The sequence below is a fragment of the Coregonus lavaretus genome (assembly GCF_964263955.1).
Source record: "Coregonus lavaretus genome assembly, chromosome: 9".
Taxonomy (NCBI): domain Eukaryota; kingdom Metazoa; phylum Chordata; class Actinopteri; order Salmoniformes; family Salmonidae; genus Coregonus; species Coregonus lavaretus.
In genome coordinates this window covers 40639685-40658315 of record NC_139996.1, presented here as the reverse complement: position 1 = coordinate 40658315, position 18631 = coordinate 40639685, and the positions used below count along the sequence as shown (strand labels likewise).

Below are 18631 nucleotides of genomic sequence, written 5' to 3'. Positions count from 1 at the left end.
CACTGGCTTGGTGCGAGGGGCAGGAACAGGCCGGGCCTGGCTGGCGACGCGAACCACTGGCTTGGTGCGAGGAGCAGGAACGGGCCGGGCCGGGCTGGCGACGTGCACCACTGGCTTGGTACGAGGAGCAGGAACGGGCCGGACCGGACTGCGAAGGCGGACTGGAGGTCTGGAGCGGAGAGCTGGCACAATATCTCTTCCCATGACCACAATTTGCCCACCTGTGACATGGCTATTCGCTCCTCCTGGGCACGCTGCTTGGTCCTCGTTTGGTGGGATCTTCTGTCACGTTCGTTCATGAACGGGTCAGACCAAGGCGCAGCGTGATATGCATACATGTTTATTAGACTTATAAACACAACGACAAAACAAGAAACGAAACGTGAAGTCCAAGGTACACAAACAACATACCTAACACGGAACAAGATCCCACAACCCACTAGTGCCAATAGGCTGCCTAAGTATGGTCCCCAATCAGAGACAACGAGCGACAGCTGCCTCTGATTGGGAACCACACCGGCCAACATAGAAATACCCATACAAGAACCTATAACATAGAACAACACAACATAGAAAATCACACCCTGACTCAACAAATAAGAGTCCCCAGCGTCAGGGCGTGACAGTACGTTCATCTCTAGGAGACAGAACCTGTCTCCTTCCTGAGCGGTATGACGGCTGCGTGGTCCCATGCTGTTTATACTTGCGTACTATTGTTTGTACAGATGAACGTGGTATTTTCAGCCGTTTGGAAATTGCTCCTAAGGATGAACCAGACTTGTGGAGGTCTACAATTATTTCTCTGAGGTCTTGGCTGATTTCTTTTGATTTTCACATGATGTCAAGCAAAGAGGCACTGAGTTTGAAGGTAGGCCTTGAAATACATCCACAGGTACACCTCCAATTGACTCAAATTATGTCAATTAGCCTATCAGAAGATTCTAAAGCTGTGACATCATTTTCTGGACTTTTCCAAGCTGTTTAAAAGCACAGTCAACTTAGTGTTTGTAAACTTCTGACCCACTGGAATTGTGATAAGTGAAATAATCTGTCTGTAAACAATTGTTGGAAATATTACTTTTGTCATGCACAAAGTAGATGTCCTAACTGACTTGCCAAAACTATAGTTTGTTAACAAGAAATTTGTGGAGTGGTTAAAAAACGAGTTTTAATGACAACCTAAGTGAATGTAAACTTCCGACTTCAACTGTATCTAACAAGCAAACAAACAAACTATCTAACAAGGGGTATTTTAAAGAGGCTGATCAGTTGTGGATCTGTGCTACAACAAAAAGTGACCTGCCGACACTCTAGGTGCTAAGTACCTCTCGGCAGTCAGTAACCTTGGTGTGTCTGAGCCCTAAAAGGGTTTCACTATAATAACACACAACACTATGAGCCACAAATGGTGAGTGGCCATTTTCACTGTTGATTTAGGAAAATCATATCTTGCTAAAATCAGAATGAAAACGTGTGGGGAATTACTGTGTGTGTTGACCTAAAGCACAGTGCAGTGATGTATCGGCATGTAGGCCAAACCTTTTCTGTCATATCAAAGGATATCACACACAAAAACAGAACTCACTTCTCAATTCTACCAAAACACGAGGCAGAGAAAACTCCCGGGCATACTTTAGGCGTATCCTACCACCACAGTGTAACACAATACACTGGAGCATAAACAGTGCTGTAACTACATAATTACTGTACCAATAAAACATACAGTAACTGGAATATATCAGATATGTTTTTGCAACCTCAAATGAAAGCGGACAAAGCTACACATAGTGGTTTTCCACCCTCTTGATGAATGAACTGAGTACAGTATCCCCCCACTTAGATGCTCAAGTACTTTATGAGTACGGTATCTGGTGTGTAATAGAAGAGGGCCATCTACTGTAGGGAGGGAGAAGGATCAGTTGAGCTTTGGACACATCTTTACACGTCCATCATATGCCCTTCTAAAAGATCCAAGAGAACAACTATTCACATGATGGTCAGCCACCTGACCTCTTATGATGCTCTTCCCATGTGCATCGTTTTCAAGGCCAGCAAACAACCATATACAGTGGGGAAAAAAGGTATTTAGTCAGCCACCAATTGTGCAAGTTCTCCCACTTAAAATGAGAGAGGCCTGTAATTTTCATCATAGGTACACGTCAACTATGACAGACAAATTTAGATTTTTTTTTACAGAAAATCACATTGTAGGATTTTTAATGAATTTATTTGCAAATTATGGTGGAAAATAAGTATTTGGTCACCTACAAACAAGCAAGATTTCTGGCTCTCACAGACCTGTAACTTCTTCTTTAAGAGGCTCCTCTGTCCTCCACTCGTTACCTGTATTAATGGCACCTGTTTGAACTTGTTATCAGTATAAAAGACACCTGTCCACAACCTCAAACAGTCACACTCCAAACTCCACTATGGCCAAGACCAAAGAGCTGTCAAAGGACACCAGAAATAAAATTGTAGACCTGCACCAGGCTGGGAAGACTGAATCTGAAATAGGTAAGCAGCTTGGTTTGAAGAAATCAACTGTGGGAGCAATTATTAGGAAATGGAAGACATACAAGACCACTGATAATCTCCCTCGATTTGGGGCTCCACGCAAGATCTCACCCCGTGGGGTCAAAATGATCACAAGAACGGTGAGCAAAAATCCCAGAACCACACGGGGGGACCTAGTGAATGACCTGCAGAGAGCTGGGACCAAAGTAACAAAGCCTACCATCAGTAACACACTACGCCGCCAGTGACTCAAATCCTGCAGTGCGAGACGTGTCCCCCTGCTTAAGCCAGTACATGTCCAGGCCTGTCTGAAGTTTGCTAGAGTGCATTTGGATGATCCAGAAGAGGATTGGGAGAATGTCATATGGTCAGATGAAACCAAAATAGAACTTTTTGGTAAAAACTCAACTCGTCGTGTTTGGAGGACAAAGAATGCTGAGTTGCATCCAAAGAACGCCATACCTACTGTGAAGCATGGGGGTGGAAACATCATGCTTTGGGGCTGTTTTTCTGCAAAGGGACTAGGACGACTGATCCGTGTAAAGGAAAGAATGAATAGGGGCCATGTATCGTGAGATTTTGAGTGAAAACCTCCTTCCATCAGCAAGGGCATTGAAGATGAAACATGGCTGGGTCTTTCAGCATGACAATGATCCCAAACACACCGCCCGGGCAACGAAGGAGTGGCTTCGTAAGAAGCATTTCAAGGTCCTGGAGTGGCCTAGCCAGTCTCCAGATCTCAACCCCATAGAAAATCTTTGGAGGGAGTTGAAAGTCTGTGTTGCCCAGCGACAGCCCCAAAACATCACTGCTCTAGAGGAGATCTGCATGGAGGAATGGGCCAAAATACCAGCAACAGTGTGTGAAAACCTTGTGAAGACTTACAGAAAACGTTTGACCTGTGTCATTGCCAACAAAGGGTATATAACAATGTATTGAGAAACTTTTGTTATTGACCAAATATTTATTTTCCACCATAATTTGCAAATAAATTCATTACAAATCCTACAATGTGATTTTCTGGAGAAAAAAAATCTAATTTTGTCTGTCATAGTTGACGTGTACCTATGATGAAATGTACAGGCCTCTCTCAACTTTTTAAGTGGGAGAACTTGCACAATTGGTGGCTGACTAAATACTTTTTTTCCCCACTGTACAACAGCACATAGAGGGAGGCTACATACTGTAAATTATGGCCTTATTTAAGATAATAGGCAGAAGCTTCCGCACACCCAGAGTTGATTAGTGTAGGTGCTGGAAGCAAAAGGAAAAACTGGAAAAATAGGAAAAAGTCTCCACCACACTTCCAATCAGATGCAAATGTATTTAATTGTAGCTGAGCTTTCGGTCAGTCGACCTTCAATGGAGAACATTTTGATTTTGTTGAAGAAAACAAAAAGATTGCCAGGTGAATCAAAAACATAACACTTTTATAGACTTGATTGAATCCTCTTTCCAGGGGTGGAACTATCAGATTAGTGATGCTCTACCATTTGGATAGTTGTTCATCAGCTTTTATAAGATGTCACACTTCAGTCATTCTTTTTACATGTGGATGGAGTATATAATTGGAGTAAATAACATCAGGGTAAAGGGGAGGGCTGGAGGGGGGGTAATTTTAATAGTGTAAAACCCTGCAGGCAGTACAGTACCTTCCTGAATTCAAGTTGGTGAGTTGAGACTGAGTCCTGGACCTTTGCCACGAATGGGCTGGTCAACAGACTGCAAGAGAGAAGCATTTGTGTTCCTTTTGCAAAGACTCTGGGCTGGGGGTTTGACAGGAGAGGAGGAGGATATAGGGAGGAGAAGAAAGCGATTAAATCAGAAGAGGAATGCAGAATGAGGAGGGTGTTAGAGGTGATATTGGATTAGCTGAGCTGGGGAGTGGCAAGGAGGTCAGGGGAGAAAGGAGAATGCCTACTGTGTGGTGTGTGTGTACACACTGAGAGACACACACGCACGTATGCATGCACACACACTCCTCTGTACACTCGAGTCCATTGCATGTATGTTCTCCCCCTTCCACATTTTTTTTATTACACATAAATACGTCGAATCCAATTTGTGTAAATAGGTTACGCCCAACACTTCATTCTATAAACTCTGCCATAGATGGCTAGTAATAGGGTTAAGAAATGAAACGGTTCAAGCCAAATGACATAATTGAAAGTAAATATAATTTGCAGGCCAGTGCCACACCTATGGCCAATTTGAAGGATCTCAAGGAAAAAAAATACAACAGATGCTTCACTGTTGACTCAAAATAATTTGTAGAGAAAAAAACAGTATTTTAGGAAAATCCTCAGTCAGCATAAATAAGGAAACCACAGGTCATTAACATCTCATCACAGAGCAAAAGGTCAAGAATGGCCACACAACTACAACACATACAGTACGATGTACTGTAACTATTTCAGTCTCACACAAAATGATTGTAAGTTTGCGACTGATCAAGTGAACATTCTTTGCGGTTATCAACACTTTAAAGGAGAAAACTCACCAAACCAATTGTCGGTCTGTACATTAGGGTGCCGTTCGTTCGCTTGCTGATGGTGCAGTGTGTTATAAAGACCACCCGTTGGTGGCCGACTGACGGCCGTCATTATCGCCCGTTTCTACATGTAGAATCGGTTTACACTCGGTTTGCAAATTACGGCTGGGACTGTGTTCAGAGGAGCTAAGTACTCTCGGCCGGCAGACACTCGACAATCGTACCGGTCTGTCCATGCCTTAAGTCAGCAGGCATGCTATAGCCTAGTAGCCGGGTCACTTGAGCCAATGAAGGGCGCCAAGACAGATGTACCGTCACATTATGAGGGATGACTACAGGCATTATTCTGAAGGGACACCCTACACAGTCATACAGTACAGTAGGCTACCTAGCTGAGTTAAATGACAGGCCTTGAGTGCATGCACCCTGCACCACACCACCCCTAGGCTGTTAATAGGGACGTCAAACGTTCAGCCTGCTGCACAGACCCTATGGACGCTCTAGTCTAGAGCGCCTGGTTAAATTGTGATTAAGGAATAAAAAAATGTATCTCTATATGGTTAAACTAGTGAGAAATATATGTGTTTGCTTCATTTACCATCATCCAAAATTAAGATGTTGAATTATTTTGCCATATCTAATTAATGTATATTACGCTATTTTCCATGATGTGGACAGTATACATAGTTATATAGATTATTCCAAGTTTACGTGTGGTCTTTGTATAATGAATGTTTAAACAGTGCATACAACCCACATTTCTGCCCCCTTTCTATTGATTTCAACGTGATATCAATATGAGTGATTAAGAAAATAGTGTTGTGTTTAGCTTTCTGCGTTGGCGTCCCACTTGAAACAAAATGCAACAATCCAAAATGTAGCTGGTTGTCTTCTACAAGTTGTCCTAAACCAGTGATATACATATATTCCCAGATTCCATGTGGTTTTTCAGTAGTGTAACTTTTAACAGGACGTGCAACCTGATTTCCCCCTAATCGATATCAGTGATTTTCTGCCAAGAGTTTTTGGTGCGTGTGCAGTTTATGAGGTGCTTGTTTAAAAAAATATGATTACTATTGTTGCACATGTACAGTACCAGTCAAAAGTTTGGACACACCTACTCATTCAAGGGTTTTGCTTTATTTGTACAATTTTCTACATTGTAGAATAATAGTGAAGACATCAAAACTATGAAATAACACATATGGAATCATGTAGTAATCAAAAAGTGTTAAACAAATCCAAATATATTTTATATATTTGATTCTTCAAAGTAGCCTTGATGGCAGCTTTGCACACTCTTGGCATTCTCTCAACCAGCTTCATGAGGTAGTCACCTGGGATGCATTTCAATTAACAGGTGTGCCTTGTTAAAAGTTAATTTGTGGAATTTCTTTCCTTCTTCATGCATTTGAGCCAATCAGTTGTGTTGTGACAAGGTAGGGGTGGTATACAGACCAAGTCCATATTATGGCAAGAACAGCTCAAATAAGCAAAGACAAATTACAGTACATCATTACTTTAAGACATGAAGGTCAGTCAATACGGAACATTTCAAGAACATTTAAAGTTTCTTCAAGTGCAGTCGCAAAAACCATCAAGCACTATGATGAAACTGGCTCTCATGAGGACCGCAACAGGAAGGTAAGACCCAGAGTTACCTCTGCTGCAGAGGATAAGTTCATTAGAGTTAACTGCACCTCAGATTTCAGCCCAAATAAATGCCTCACAGAGTTCAAGTAACAGACACATCTCAACATCAACTGTTCAGAGGAGACCGTGTGAATCAGGCCTTCATGGTCGAATTGCTGCAAAGAAACCACTACTAAAGGACACCAATAATAAGAAGAGACTTGCTTGGGCCAAGAAACATGAGCAATGGACATTAGACTGGTGAAAATCTGTCCTTTGGTCTGATGAGTCCAAATTTGAGATTTTTGGTTCCAACCTATGTGTCTTTGTGAGATGCAGAGTAGGTGAATGGATAATCTCTGCATGTGTGGTTCCCTCCGTGAAGTATGGATGAGGTGGTGTGATGGTGTGGAGTTGCTTTGCTGGTGACACTGTCTGTGATTTATTTAGAATTCAAGGCACACTTAACCAGCATGGCTACCACAGCATTCTGCAGCGATATGCCATCCCATCTGGTTTGCGCTACGCTATCATTTGTTATTCAACAGGACAATGACCCAAAACACACCTCCAGGCTGTGTAAGGGCTATTTGACCAAGGAGATTGATGGAGTGCTGCATCAGATGACCTGGCCTCCACAATCACCCGACCTCAACCCAATTGAGATGGTTTGGGATGAGTTGGACCGTAGAGTGAAGGAAAAGCAGCCAACAAGTGCTCAGCATATGTGGGAACTCCTTCAAGACTGTTGGAAAAGCATTCCTCATGAAGCTGGTTGAGAGAATGCCAAGAGTGTGCAAAGCTGTCATCAAGGCAAAGGGTGGCTACTTTGAAGAATCTAAAATCTAAAATATATTTTGATTTGTTTAACACTTTTTTGGTTACTACATGATTCCATAAGTGTTATTTCATAGTTTTGATATCTTCACTATTATTCTACAATGTAGAAAATAGTACAAACATAGAAAAACCCTTGAATGAGTAGGTGTGTCCAAACTTTTGACTGGTACTGTATGTGTAGATAGACATTTATGTTTAGGTTTTCAGTATATCACAAACTGTTTCTGCGTATTGGTTATTGATTTGGACACGTTAAAACTGTGTTTTGACATTGGGCTATTTATCAAAATGTCTTGTCAACAAGAAGCAGCGACAGCATAATTTTCAACTTATGTTTTAGGAATATAAATGTAACTTTCAACATTAATGTCCAATGGTATTGTACTTAATCAGGTAAAAACTGCTGAATGAGTCTAAAAACATGCTGCGATTGATTGATTTTGATGATATACCAGGAATCACCAAAACGGGTTTGCCCTGCCTACTGTTAAGATATCTGACACTCCACTTCTTCTGTCCTGTAGATAAATAACTGCCAATCCCATTGAAATTTGTGGATGATTTGAGGATTTGATCAAGTCAAATGTATTTTCATCCCATTGGAGACAATATTTATAGTAGCAATGTCCCCCTAGCACCACAGCAGCACCTTTGGCAAAACAGCAATGTTGACACTCTCTCTGACAGTGCAAAGTCCTGCCACTCTGCAGCTCTTCTCTCGCTCAATGTTAACATGTCAAGTGACAGTTGACAGTGTGAAGTTGCAAAATAGGTGTTGGTCTCCAATAAACAACAAAAAGAGCATTAATTGACAGTGAAAGTAGATACAGTGCCTTCAAAAATTATGAATACCCATTGATTTATTCCACATTTTGTTGTGTTACAGCCTGAATTCAAAATGGATTAAATAGAAAAATGGATTAAGTGAAAACATGTTTTTAGAAATTTTCGCAAATTCATTTACATAAGTATTCACACCCTTGAATCAATACTTTGTAGAAGCACCTTTGGCAGCATTTACAGCTTTTAGTTGTCTTGGGTATGTCTGTTTCAGCTTTGCACATCTGGATTTGGGGATTTTCTTCCATTCTTCCTTGCATATTTTCTGTGAAGTTAGATGGGGAGAGGCAGTGAACAGCAATCTTCAAATCTTTCCACAGATTTTCAATGGGATTCAACTCTGGGCTTTGGCTGGGCCACTCAAAGACTTTCACATTCTTGTTCTTAAGCCATTCCAGCATTGCTTTGACTGTATGCTTGGGGTCATTGTCCTGTTGGAACGTAAATCTTTGCCCCCAGTCTAAGGTCATTTTCACTCTGAAGCAGGTTCTCATTGTTCCCTCTATCCTTGCCAGTCTCCCAGTCCCTGCTGCTGAAAAGCATCCCCATAGCAGTTGATGCTGCCACCACCATGCTTCATGGTAGGGATAGTGTTACACGGGTGATGAGCTGTACCTGGTTTTCTCTAGACATAGCGTTTTGCATTCAGGCCAAATAGTAATTTGTTGCCTTATGAATCTTTTGCCTTATGCTCGCAGAGTCTTTCACGTGCCTTTTTGCAAACTCCAGACGTGCTGTCATGCCTTCTTCTCAGGAGTGGCTTCCATCTTGCCACTCTCCCATAAAGCCCAGATTTGTGAAGTGCTGTAGAGACTGTTGTCCTTCTGGCAGGTTCTCCCATCTCAGCCAAGGAAGTAGTTCTGTCAGAGTTTTCATTGGGTTCTTGGTCACCTCCCTGACCCCTAAGTAAGTACAGGAGTAAAAATGTGCTTAATAAGTCACATAATAAGTTGCATGGACACACTCTGTGTGCAATAATAGTTGTTAACATGATTTTTGAATGACTACCCCATCTCTGTACCACACACACAGTGGTGTGTATTCATGGATGCCAAGGGAAGCCAGGCTTCCCCAAAATATGTACCATCAAAAAAGAACAAAACATACCAAATAATTGATATTTCGTCTCTCTGTGATTCATAATTTTCCTTCAATTCGCAAGAGGCTGAATGTACCTCACCGGAGAAAGCATCCGAGCGAGGGAAACAGTGCCCCCCTGTCTCAGTATGTGTAGCCCATCTATTTGATGCTGTCTGGTCAAAAAGAGTATGACAATTATGCCACCCGTAGCATTGAATGCAAGGGAAGCCAGACAGCATTTGGCTTCCCTTGATAAAAAAAATATTAAATAATAGCCAATCAGCGTTGAGCTAAACTGAGTGAGCTCAGCTGTGAATGGTCCTGGCAAACCCCCAAAAAAATTCACGGGAAGCTAGTTTGGATTTGGCTTCACACCAATCACATCAGAAGCCAAATGTCATTGAATTGTTGCATCTCGTTGTGTTGTTGTCCTGGATATAGGGATTTGGACTTGTGGTTTTACTTAATTATCCAAACTGGCCAATGATTATAACAGCGATTCTGATCCAACCATAAATTCATACATTGTGCCCCTAGCCTGAGAGGATGGAAGTTCAACATGTAGCTAGATGTAGTAGGCTAATGCTAACTATCTGGCCTGGCACATCGTTGCCCACTAAAGAAAGTTTGGCTAGTGAGCAAACATTTTAGCCAGGTAGCCTAGGACAACAAAAATGTAAAGTGTGTACTGTATGACAGAGTCACAGACCGTTTAGGCAACATGAAAGAGGAGGATGACATTGGCGTTTCTCTACAAGTAGGGTGAGTCTAAATGTATTTTTCTACTTGCAAGCAAGCAAGCACGCACGCAGACACACACACACACACACACACACACAGAAATCAGTACCAGGGCAGCCACATCATATTTAGCTTACGTTTATTGGACTAAATCGTTTTTTTGTATATTTTAGTTGTCACTGCATTAGACTAAGCATAGGTGATTTGATGACGTTGAAATGTTGAAGTTGAAATGGTGCTGGAATAATGGAGGCAGTACCTGTTTTCTTTTCGACTTGCGGTAACTCTCCGCGCTTCTAAATCAATAGTTGTTTAGTAGTCCGAAAATGTCAGAAACATTCATTTGCTTGACCATGTTTGTTACATGCAATATGTTTTGTGGACTTCTCTGGGCAGATGTTGCTCTCTGGTTTTGTGGTGAAACAAAGGTGTGGTTGAATTTATTCTTCCACTGTGTCTTCTTATTGTCTCTGCCTCAGGCTAATATATCACGGTGTCAAGGCATATGATTGAACTAACCGTTTATAGAGCTAACAATGCAATTATCACAACATAAAGGTTGTAATATGGCTTTTTTTTCCTAGCTTGGTTTCCCTGGTGATTTTACCCACGCACCGCTCCTGCACACACATACAATTATCTATAACGTCACTCAGTCGTGAATTTCAAGCACAGATTCAATCACAAAGACCACAGAGGTTTTACAATGCCTCGCAAAGAAGGGCACCTGTTGGTAGATGGGTGTAAATTAAAAAAGCAGACACTGAATATCAATTTGAGCATGATGAAGTTATCAATTACGCTTTGGCTGGTGTATCAATACACCCAGTCACTGCAAAGATACAGGTGTCCTTCCTAACTCAGTTGCCGGAGAGGAAGGAAACCGCTCAGGGATTTCACCATGAGGCCAATGGTGATTTTAAAACAGTTACATAGTTTAATGGCTGTGATAGGAGAAAATTGAGGATGGATCAACAACACTGTAGTTACTCCACAATCCTAACTTCATTGACATAGTGAAAAGAAGGAAGCTTGTACAGAATACAAATATTCCAAAACATGCATCCTGTTTGCAATAAGGCACTAAAATAAAACTGCAAATAATGTGGTACAGAAATGATCTTTATGTCCTGAATACAAAGTTCTATGTTTGGGGCAAATCCAACACATCACTGAGTACCATTCTTCATATTTTCAAGCATGGTGGTGGCTGCATCATGTTATGGGTATGCTTGTCATCGGCAAGGACTAGGGAGTTTTTTTTTAGGATTAAAATAAATGGAATAGAGCAAAGCCCAGGCAAAATCCTAGAGGAAAACCTTGTTCAGTGTGCTTTCCAACAGACACTGGGAGACAAATTCACCTTTCAGCAAAGACAATAACCTAAAACACAAGGCCAAATATACACTGGAGTTGCTTACCAAGACGATGTTGAATGTTCCTGAGAGGTGTAGTTACAGTTTTGACTTAAATCGGCTTGAAGATCTATGGCAAGACTTGAAAATGGATGTCTATGATCAACAACCAACTTGACAGAACTTGAATAATTATTAAAATAATATTGTGCAAATATTGTACAATCCAGGTGTGCAAAGCTCTTAGAGACTTACCCAGAAAGACTCACAGCTGCCAAAGGTGATTCTAACATGTATTGACTCAGGGGTGTGAATACTTATGTAAATTCGATATTTCTGTATTTAATTTTCATAACATTTGCTAAATTTCTAAAAACATGTTTTCACTTTGTCATTATGGGGTATTGTGTGTAGATGGGTGAGAAAACAATATTTTAATTAATTTTGAATTCAGGCTTTAACTCAATAAAATGTGGAATAGGTCAAGGGGTATGAATACTTTCTGAAGGCACTGTATGCAAAGATCTTACAGACTTACCCCAAAACAAGGTGATTCTAACATGCATTGACTAAGGTTGAATATGTTTTCTTTTTCATATATATATTTTTTTACCATATCACTTTCTTCCAATTTGACTTACAAAGTATTGTGTGTGGATCGTTGACAAAAAAGGACAATTAAATAAATTCTAATCCCACTTTGTAACATAACAAAATGTGTAAAAAGTCAATGGGTGTGAATACTTTCACGAAGGCACTATAGTAACAAGCCAACCAGTCACCTTACAAACATGTCACAAACAAACTGGGCTGTTTTCTCCAACTCAAGGTTAATCCTTTCTATGTCGTGGTAACAACCAGGGTTTCAAGCACTCAAGAGGCCATTTAACCCTCTAGTGAGTTGAACAGAGCAGCTCTATATTAACAGGGAGGGCTCTTTGGCCTAACAAAACGCTTTATAGCGTACGGATTACGGATGGACCTGTGTAAGAGGCAGGGAGGCATCTATGGTATGGGTTAATAAGTTAATAAGGACAAGAGCATGGGTACAATACAATGGCTGTAGGGTTGATGAATGGCAGGTAGATGTACTGTAGTGAGTGACGGATGGAGGGGTCGTTAGGTACTTACTGTGCTGTGTCTGTCACCACGGGTAAAGGGATGTCCTCGCTGACATAGTCCATGTCATCACACAAACTGTTCACCCGGGAGATGTCCATGGAAGGGCCGTCCAGTTTTCTCTTAACTGTGCGAGACAATACAAGAAGAGTCTTGATGATATACTCAATAATTAAGTTCAATGTAGCTTCCGTTTTTCTAAGTAAGAAGAAAATAGGCTAATTAAAAAAGTAAAGGATAGCCATTAGGGAAGTGTGAGGGTCTACCTGGAGAGGCAGGACAGCTCAGATTGAAAGTGGACCACGAGTGCTGAACGCCTGGAGTCAAGAAGAACAATAAGAAAGAAAGAAAGAAAGAAAGAAAGAAAGAAAGAAAGAAAGAAAGAAAGAAAGAAAGAAAGAAAGAAAGAAAGAAAGAAAGAAAGAAAGAAAGAAAGAAAGAAAGAAAGAAAGAAAGAAAGAAAGAAAGAAAGAAAGAAAGAAAGAAAGAAAGAAAGAAAGAAAGAAAAGGAGTGTGAGAAACAGGTGGAACAAACACACAGGTAGAAGATATGCTGACTAGTGGTCCTCTGTAGCTCAATTGGTAGAGCATGGCGCTTGTAACGCCAGGGTAGTGAGTTTGATCCCCGGGACCACCCATACGTAAAAATGTATGCACACATGACATATTATATTATTATTATTTTACTAGTCAATCAAGTATACAGTATGCCATTGAATGGTATCATCACACTAAGAAGAGGTTATTTTAGTCTGTGAAGATGATGATTGGTAACATCGTAAGGACCTAGCTACAGTCCAACAGTCAGCATAGTTTCATAAAGAATAAAGCATGATAGCAAATGGGGTTCCAGGAACTGGGTGACCACTCCAACCAAAGCAAAGGCAACTCAACCCTCTGGACCTTTAACATCAGTTTGTTTAACATTGTTCAGCCCGGAAGCTTCGGCTACACTGTTACTTTAGACCCACTCACACAGAAAGAAGAGAGAGAAGGGGGGGAGAGATAGAGAAGAGAGAGAGGGAGAAAGAGAGAGGGAGTGGTAGGCAGAGAGAGAGGGGGGAGAGATTGAGAGACACAGATAGAGACAGAGAGAGAAGGAGAAATAAAGAAGGGGGAGAGGGAGAGAGAGGGGAAAGCTAAGGACAGGGGGTACTGTGCAGCTCCTCCACCTCTCTCTTTCATTCAGTGGGACCGGGGACGCGAGCGAGCTTATCTGCTACACAAACACTGCAGGCGTATTAATATCTGGCCCAGTCAGAGCAAACACACTGGGTTAGGAGCACCAGAGAATGAAAACAAGCAGGGGCCAGAGAGCGAGAGATGATGGGGGCTGGGCAGAAAGAGGGAGACAGAGAGAGTGATAGACAGAGTGACAGAGAGAAAGAGAGAGAGACAAAGAGCGAGAGAGGGAGAGAGAGTGACAGCCTGGAAAGAGAGCGCCCCATTGAAAAGGGAGATTCTCACAGACGGCAGCCGGGCCAGAGGGCCAGACAGATAAGTGGAGTGATAAGCCGGACGCTGACTAAATCAAACAATGCCCAGTTTAATTCTGACCACTGGAGCTCCACAATGTCTGCTTATCACCCCAACCTCCCTCCCAGTCCCCCCTGTTCCCCGTTGAGTCCCCCGGCCCCGGACCCTGTCCCAGCCCTCACCCAGACTGGTGTTGGCAGGACAGCCAGAAAAGAAAACACCCAGGCTGGGCTGGTGGAGAGGAGAGGAGGGAGTCCAGGCCCTGCCTGCGTCTGTCTCTATGCTGGCTTCCAGTTTGCTCCGGTTGGTGACAAACTCTTAAAATACTGTCTAGATCTGGGTAAAAACCAACTGACTAATGATTAACACAGAGGATCTCTTAAAGGGACAAAGGATTGAGCCTGTAACTGCGTGAGTTGGAACTGAAGTGTGTCAAGAAGACTGGAGACCATGGAGTGATGTCAACTAGGAGATGGAGTCTTAGTGTAGAGAGGTGAGGGCTCACCTGTTTGTCTGAGCATCCGGGTGATGACTGAGGAGGAAAAGAAAGAACTTCTCAAAATGATGTCCTCAAAACCACTGCCTTAATATGACATACTGTATATAAAGAAATCAATCTACACAACCGATGGCATGGGATATGGACTCATCTCAACATTAGACCACTTTTGAGGTCAGAAAACATACGATAAACTTAGATTTTAGCATAATCTAGGACTTTAACTCTTAATATAAGAGAGTGCAATGTCATTGCTGTTCCAACAACACTTTTCATCAACAAGAAAACTGTTAACAGTTTGTTTCCGCAGGATAAGAACCCATTTAAACGACCCATAATCTCCAGAGACAGTTTAATCTGCAGATGTCTGTTTTTATACACTGTTAGCAGTAGAAAGCACACCATGCTGCCTGGTGCCTGGACTCTAAACATGATCATTATTGACAACATGCTGTTGGGAGTATGGTGAGCATGGCTACTTAAATGTCTTTATGACATCAACAGACAGCCTTTCAAAAGCCTTGGCTCCACTAACTAGCCTCAACATCCAAAATACATGCAACTTGACAAATATGCTTTTCCCCCCCTCTAAAGTTCAAAGGCAGTAAGACACATGTTCCTGTTCATTATCTAAGTTACGTCCCTCCAATTAAGCACCAAACGAGATAGCATTTTCCCCCATAACTCCTTTCTGTGCTGGTTACGTTCTGTGTTTATATCCCTCTCCCTCCTTTTATGATTATGTGCTTTGACAGGAAAAACTCATAAAACACACTTATTAACCTCCAGACTGTGACGATTCATTTGGCGGGGGTTTTACACAGAATGCCCCCCCCCCCCCCCAACGGTCTAGCTAGCAACATCAGTAAGGTGAATACTGAGTAACTGAATGCAACATCTGTGGGAATGTTACCACTGATTCAATACAAAACACTAGCTTTCTGACTGACTCTTGCCACAACACCTCCTATTTTGAAGTACTTTTTGGCATTTTCTTCAGGTAAAATCTATCAAAGTGTAAGTGTCTGATGCCAGTGATGTGGACAAGTGGAGCAGTAAAGCGCTTGTACAGTATACATGACATCTAATCACCAGTGACTCTAATGACTTCCATCTGGCCTGGCCTGTCCCTGTTGGTGCTGGAGCCTAACCCAGCCACGTGGCAGCCATCTTGTGTCTGTCTTTCTATCACAGGGCCCCTGTTCCTCTCTCTGACTGACTGACATTCAAGCCTTGTATTACGAACAACCAGCTACACAACACAACACCTCCCCCCATCCCTCTTCTCTCCCTCTATGGGGGAAGAGAGAGAATCACACCACTCACCACACCCTACCACTCATAATGAAAGACCCACCTTACCATCCATAGGCATGCTGAGTCAGAGCATTCTTGAAATCGTTACTGTGTCGTGTCCCACGCACATGACACACTGTACATTACACAGATTCACTGTTACTTACAATGTACACCTTGAGCATTCAACTGAATGGTAAATAGCTAAGGATAAGCACATAATATCCTCAGGTTTGAATTATAGTCTCCTACCAAGGAATAATTGCATTACTCATAAACTCATATCTCTATAGCACTGCTTGAATTTCAAACAGAGGACTCCATCTGTGCCACACAAACGTTTCTCTCTCGTCTCCAGTGGCCCCTGACCAGTCAATTCAACAGAGTTAACACACAAAGCATCCAATATATTTTTACTGAAATGATAGCTTTTCAAGCTGCAAAACATAAGTCTGCATGACATCATTTCAAGGGGCCCTTAAATACATTATTTAATCAAATTAAGTTTGAATTGAAAGAAAAAAACTGTTTCATTACTATGGTAATTCACTTTGGAAAATGCTCCTCATATGTGACTCGTTTCAGGAAGCTAGGTGTATGTCGCACGTCACTACTTCACAAGAGCGGCATTTGAACGTAAACACGTGAACTTTAATGTGCCTTAATAAGAAACTTGTATTCCATCCATAAATACGAATAAAATTGTTAAATTACGAGCCTACTTGGTTTAGCTACAGAAAAAGACAGGAACCTTCCCGCTAGCCATGAATGGCTGAGATAATGGATGGGCTGGAAAAGCTGGGAGATGAGTTTGGATTGGTCTGCCATGTAGCATGCTTCTGTCTATAACGTGAGCTGTTCAGTATGTGTTGACAGTCCTTTCTACCGTGCAGTTTTTGAAAGATATAACATTAGCCATCGAGAACTACAAAGGTTCTGCTACTTTTCTCAACAACATTGTTGCCCATAGCAGGCGCTATCGACAGATCAGTTGGAAAAAGTGATGGGCTACTTTTTGCACACGCCACGGTCAGTATGAACCGGAGTGACTTGACACAACGCTGGCCAAACAAGATGTAGCTACAAACAAAACGGAGTTAAATGGTTCCAGTCTGCTGTGAAGCGTTCATCCATGTATAAAGCTAAGAGTCTAGCTACATTTTCAGATATAAGTTCCTAATTTTGTCAGAAAGTCATTTTTATTGCAAGTTAAAGCGTACTGTTAGTTTGCTAGCAAATGTTAGCTTGCTGGCTCGCTAGCTAACATTACGTGGATGATCTGTGTAGTAATATTTTTTGAATCAGAAACATTATTTGCATTGCTAGTTATAGCCTAATGTTAGCTAGCTAACATTGAACCTCGTTTGTTAGCTTTAGCTACCTACAGATTCATACTACAGCTATGACAATGTTTGTATTGGTAGTAGTATGAGTTGGGATTATGCCAGTTCATTGTTTAGCTAGCTAGCTACCTGGCTAGCTACATGTATAAATAAAAAAGACTCCACTTTGGCTGGATTATTACATTACCCATCAAATTAGCCAGGTGTGTCTGGGGGGGATTACGGCCATCTATTGTATTTCATGAACATGTGTACATGTCTAGACAATAGTGACCCATTCACTTAGTTAGATGTGGCTGGGGGGTGGTTATAGTATTTTCTTCACATGACCATCAATTAAGTGTGTCGGGTAAGCTTCATTTAATAATAAAATATAATCTAATAATAAAATATTTTTATCTGGAGACTTTCTGTTTTTGATATTGCTACTATGCAAGTAACCACTTCACTGTACCGTTTACACCTTCAGAATCCTGTGCATGTGACAAATAAACATAGATTTGATTTGATATAGCGTGTGTTTACCACATGGCCTCACATGTGAATCCTTAAAGAGATGTGTGGGGCTTAAGAGGGTGTGAACGATGCTGAATGGGTGTAGACAAAGAAGAGCACTCCAGTAGGTGTACCAAAACATTCAAGGGCATTTTTCTCAAAAGTGGGGTTACAAGTTTAGCAACTTTCGAAGCAGAATTACTTTCCCATTGTTCCTCAACTGTAGTATATGATATACACTTTTCTAGCTCTGAGTCTCTACTTTTATCCAATGTAAAAAACACAATTTCAAATGTTGCTACATAAAACCGAATTGAGGCGGTCACATATGACATCTGCTTCAAACACAGCTGTCTCAAACTGTGCTAAAAGAACAATCTATCGCCTTACATCCATGCTAATTTCTCCTATGGTCTCTTTTTTGCTTTCTTGAGTAAGGCAGCTCCAAAATGCAGGTGTTTCAGCCTAGCTCAGTGCTTTCTGTGGTGGTTGGGCAGCCAGCGGATAATACGGAGTGTAGGGGTTGGTAATGTTCTCTAGTTGCGCCATGATTAGCTCAGTGTTCTGTCACTCATGAGGACAAGATGTCACCGCAAAATCTACGGGTAGAGCTCGAAAATTCAGGCCCCTTGGGTGCTGCCATAGACTTACATTAGAAGTGCCCACCCAAGAAGGCTCAAGGTCATTGGCCACAGATAAAATGACGTCAAATCACGTTATATCTACCGTAGCTTTGATTGGACTGATCATGTCACCGTCATACTTTCAAAATCTTAGCTAGAAAGCTAGACAACCAGTCATCATCATGCATCATGTCGGCAATCTACTGGCAAATCCTTTTCAATCCTTGTCATATGAATATAAATTATAGATAAAACGTATCGGTGCTCATCGGCCATTGGACATAAAC

The 18631-nt window shown here is 41.6% G+C and overlaps 1 pseudogene across 1 annotated transcript in view; it reads right to left on the bottom strand.

Moving 5' to 3' along the window:
- Nucleotides 1-18631, bottom strand: part of LOC311135355 (potassium voltage-gated channel subfamily KQT member 1-like) — a 256411-nt pseudogene that overhangs the window by 198972 nt on the left and 38808 nt on the right. The window contains exons 11-14 of the transcript XR_014615409.1: nt 14594-14620; nt 12879-12929; nt 12625-12739; nt 4162-4236 (exon numbers count right to left, since the gene is read on the bottom strand). The product of XR_014615409.1 is annotated as a potassium voltage-gated channel subfamily KQT member 1-like (transcript). The remainder of the gene's footprint in view (nt 1-4161; nt 4237-12624; nt 12740-12878; nt 12930-14593; nt 14621-18631) is intronic.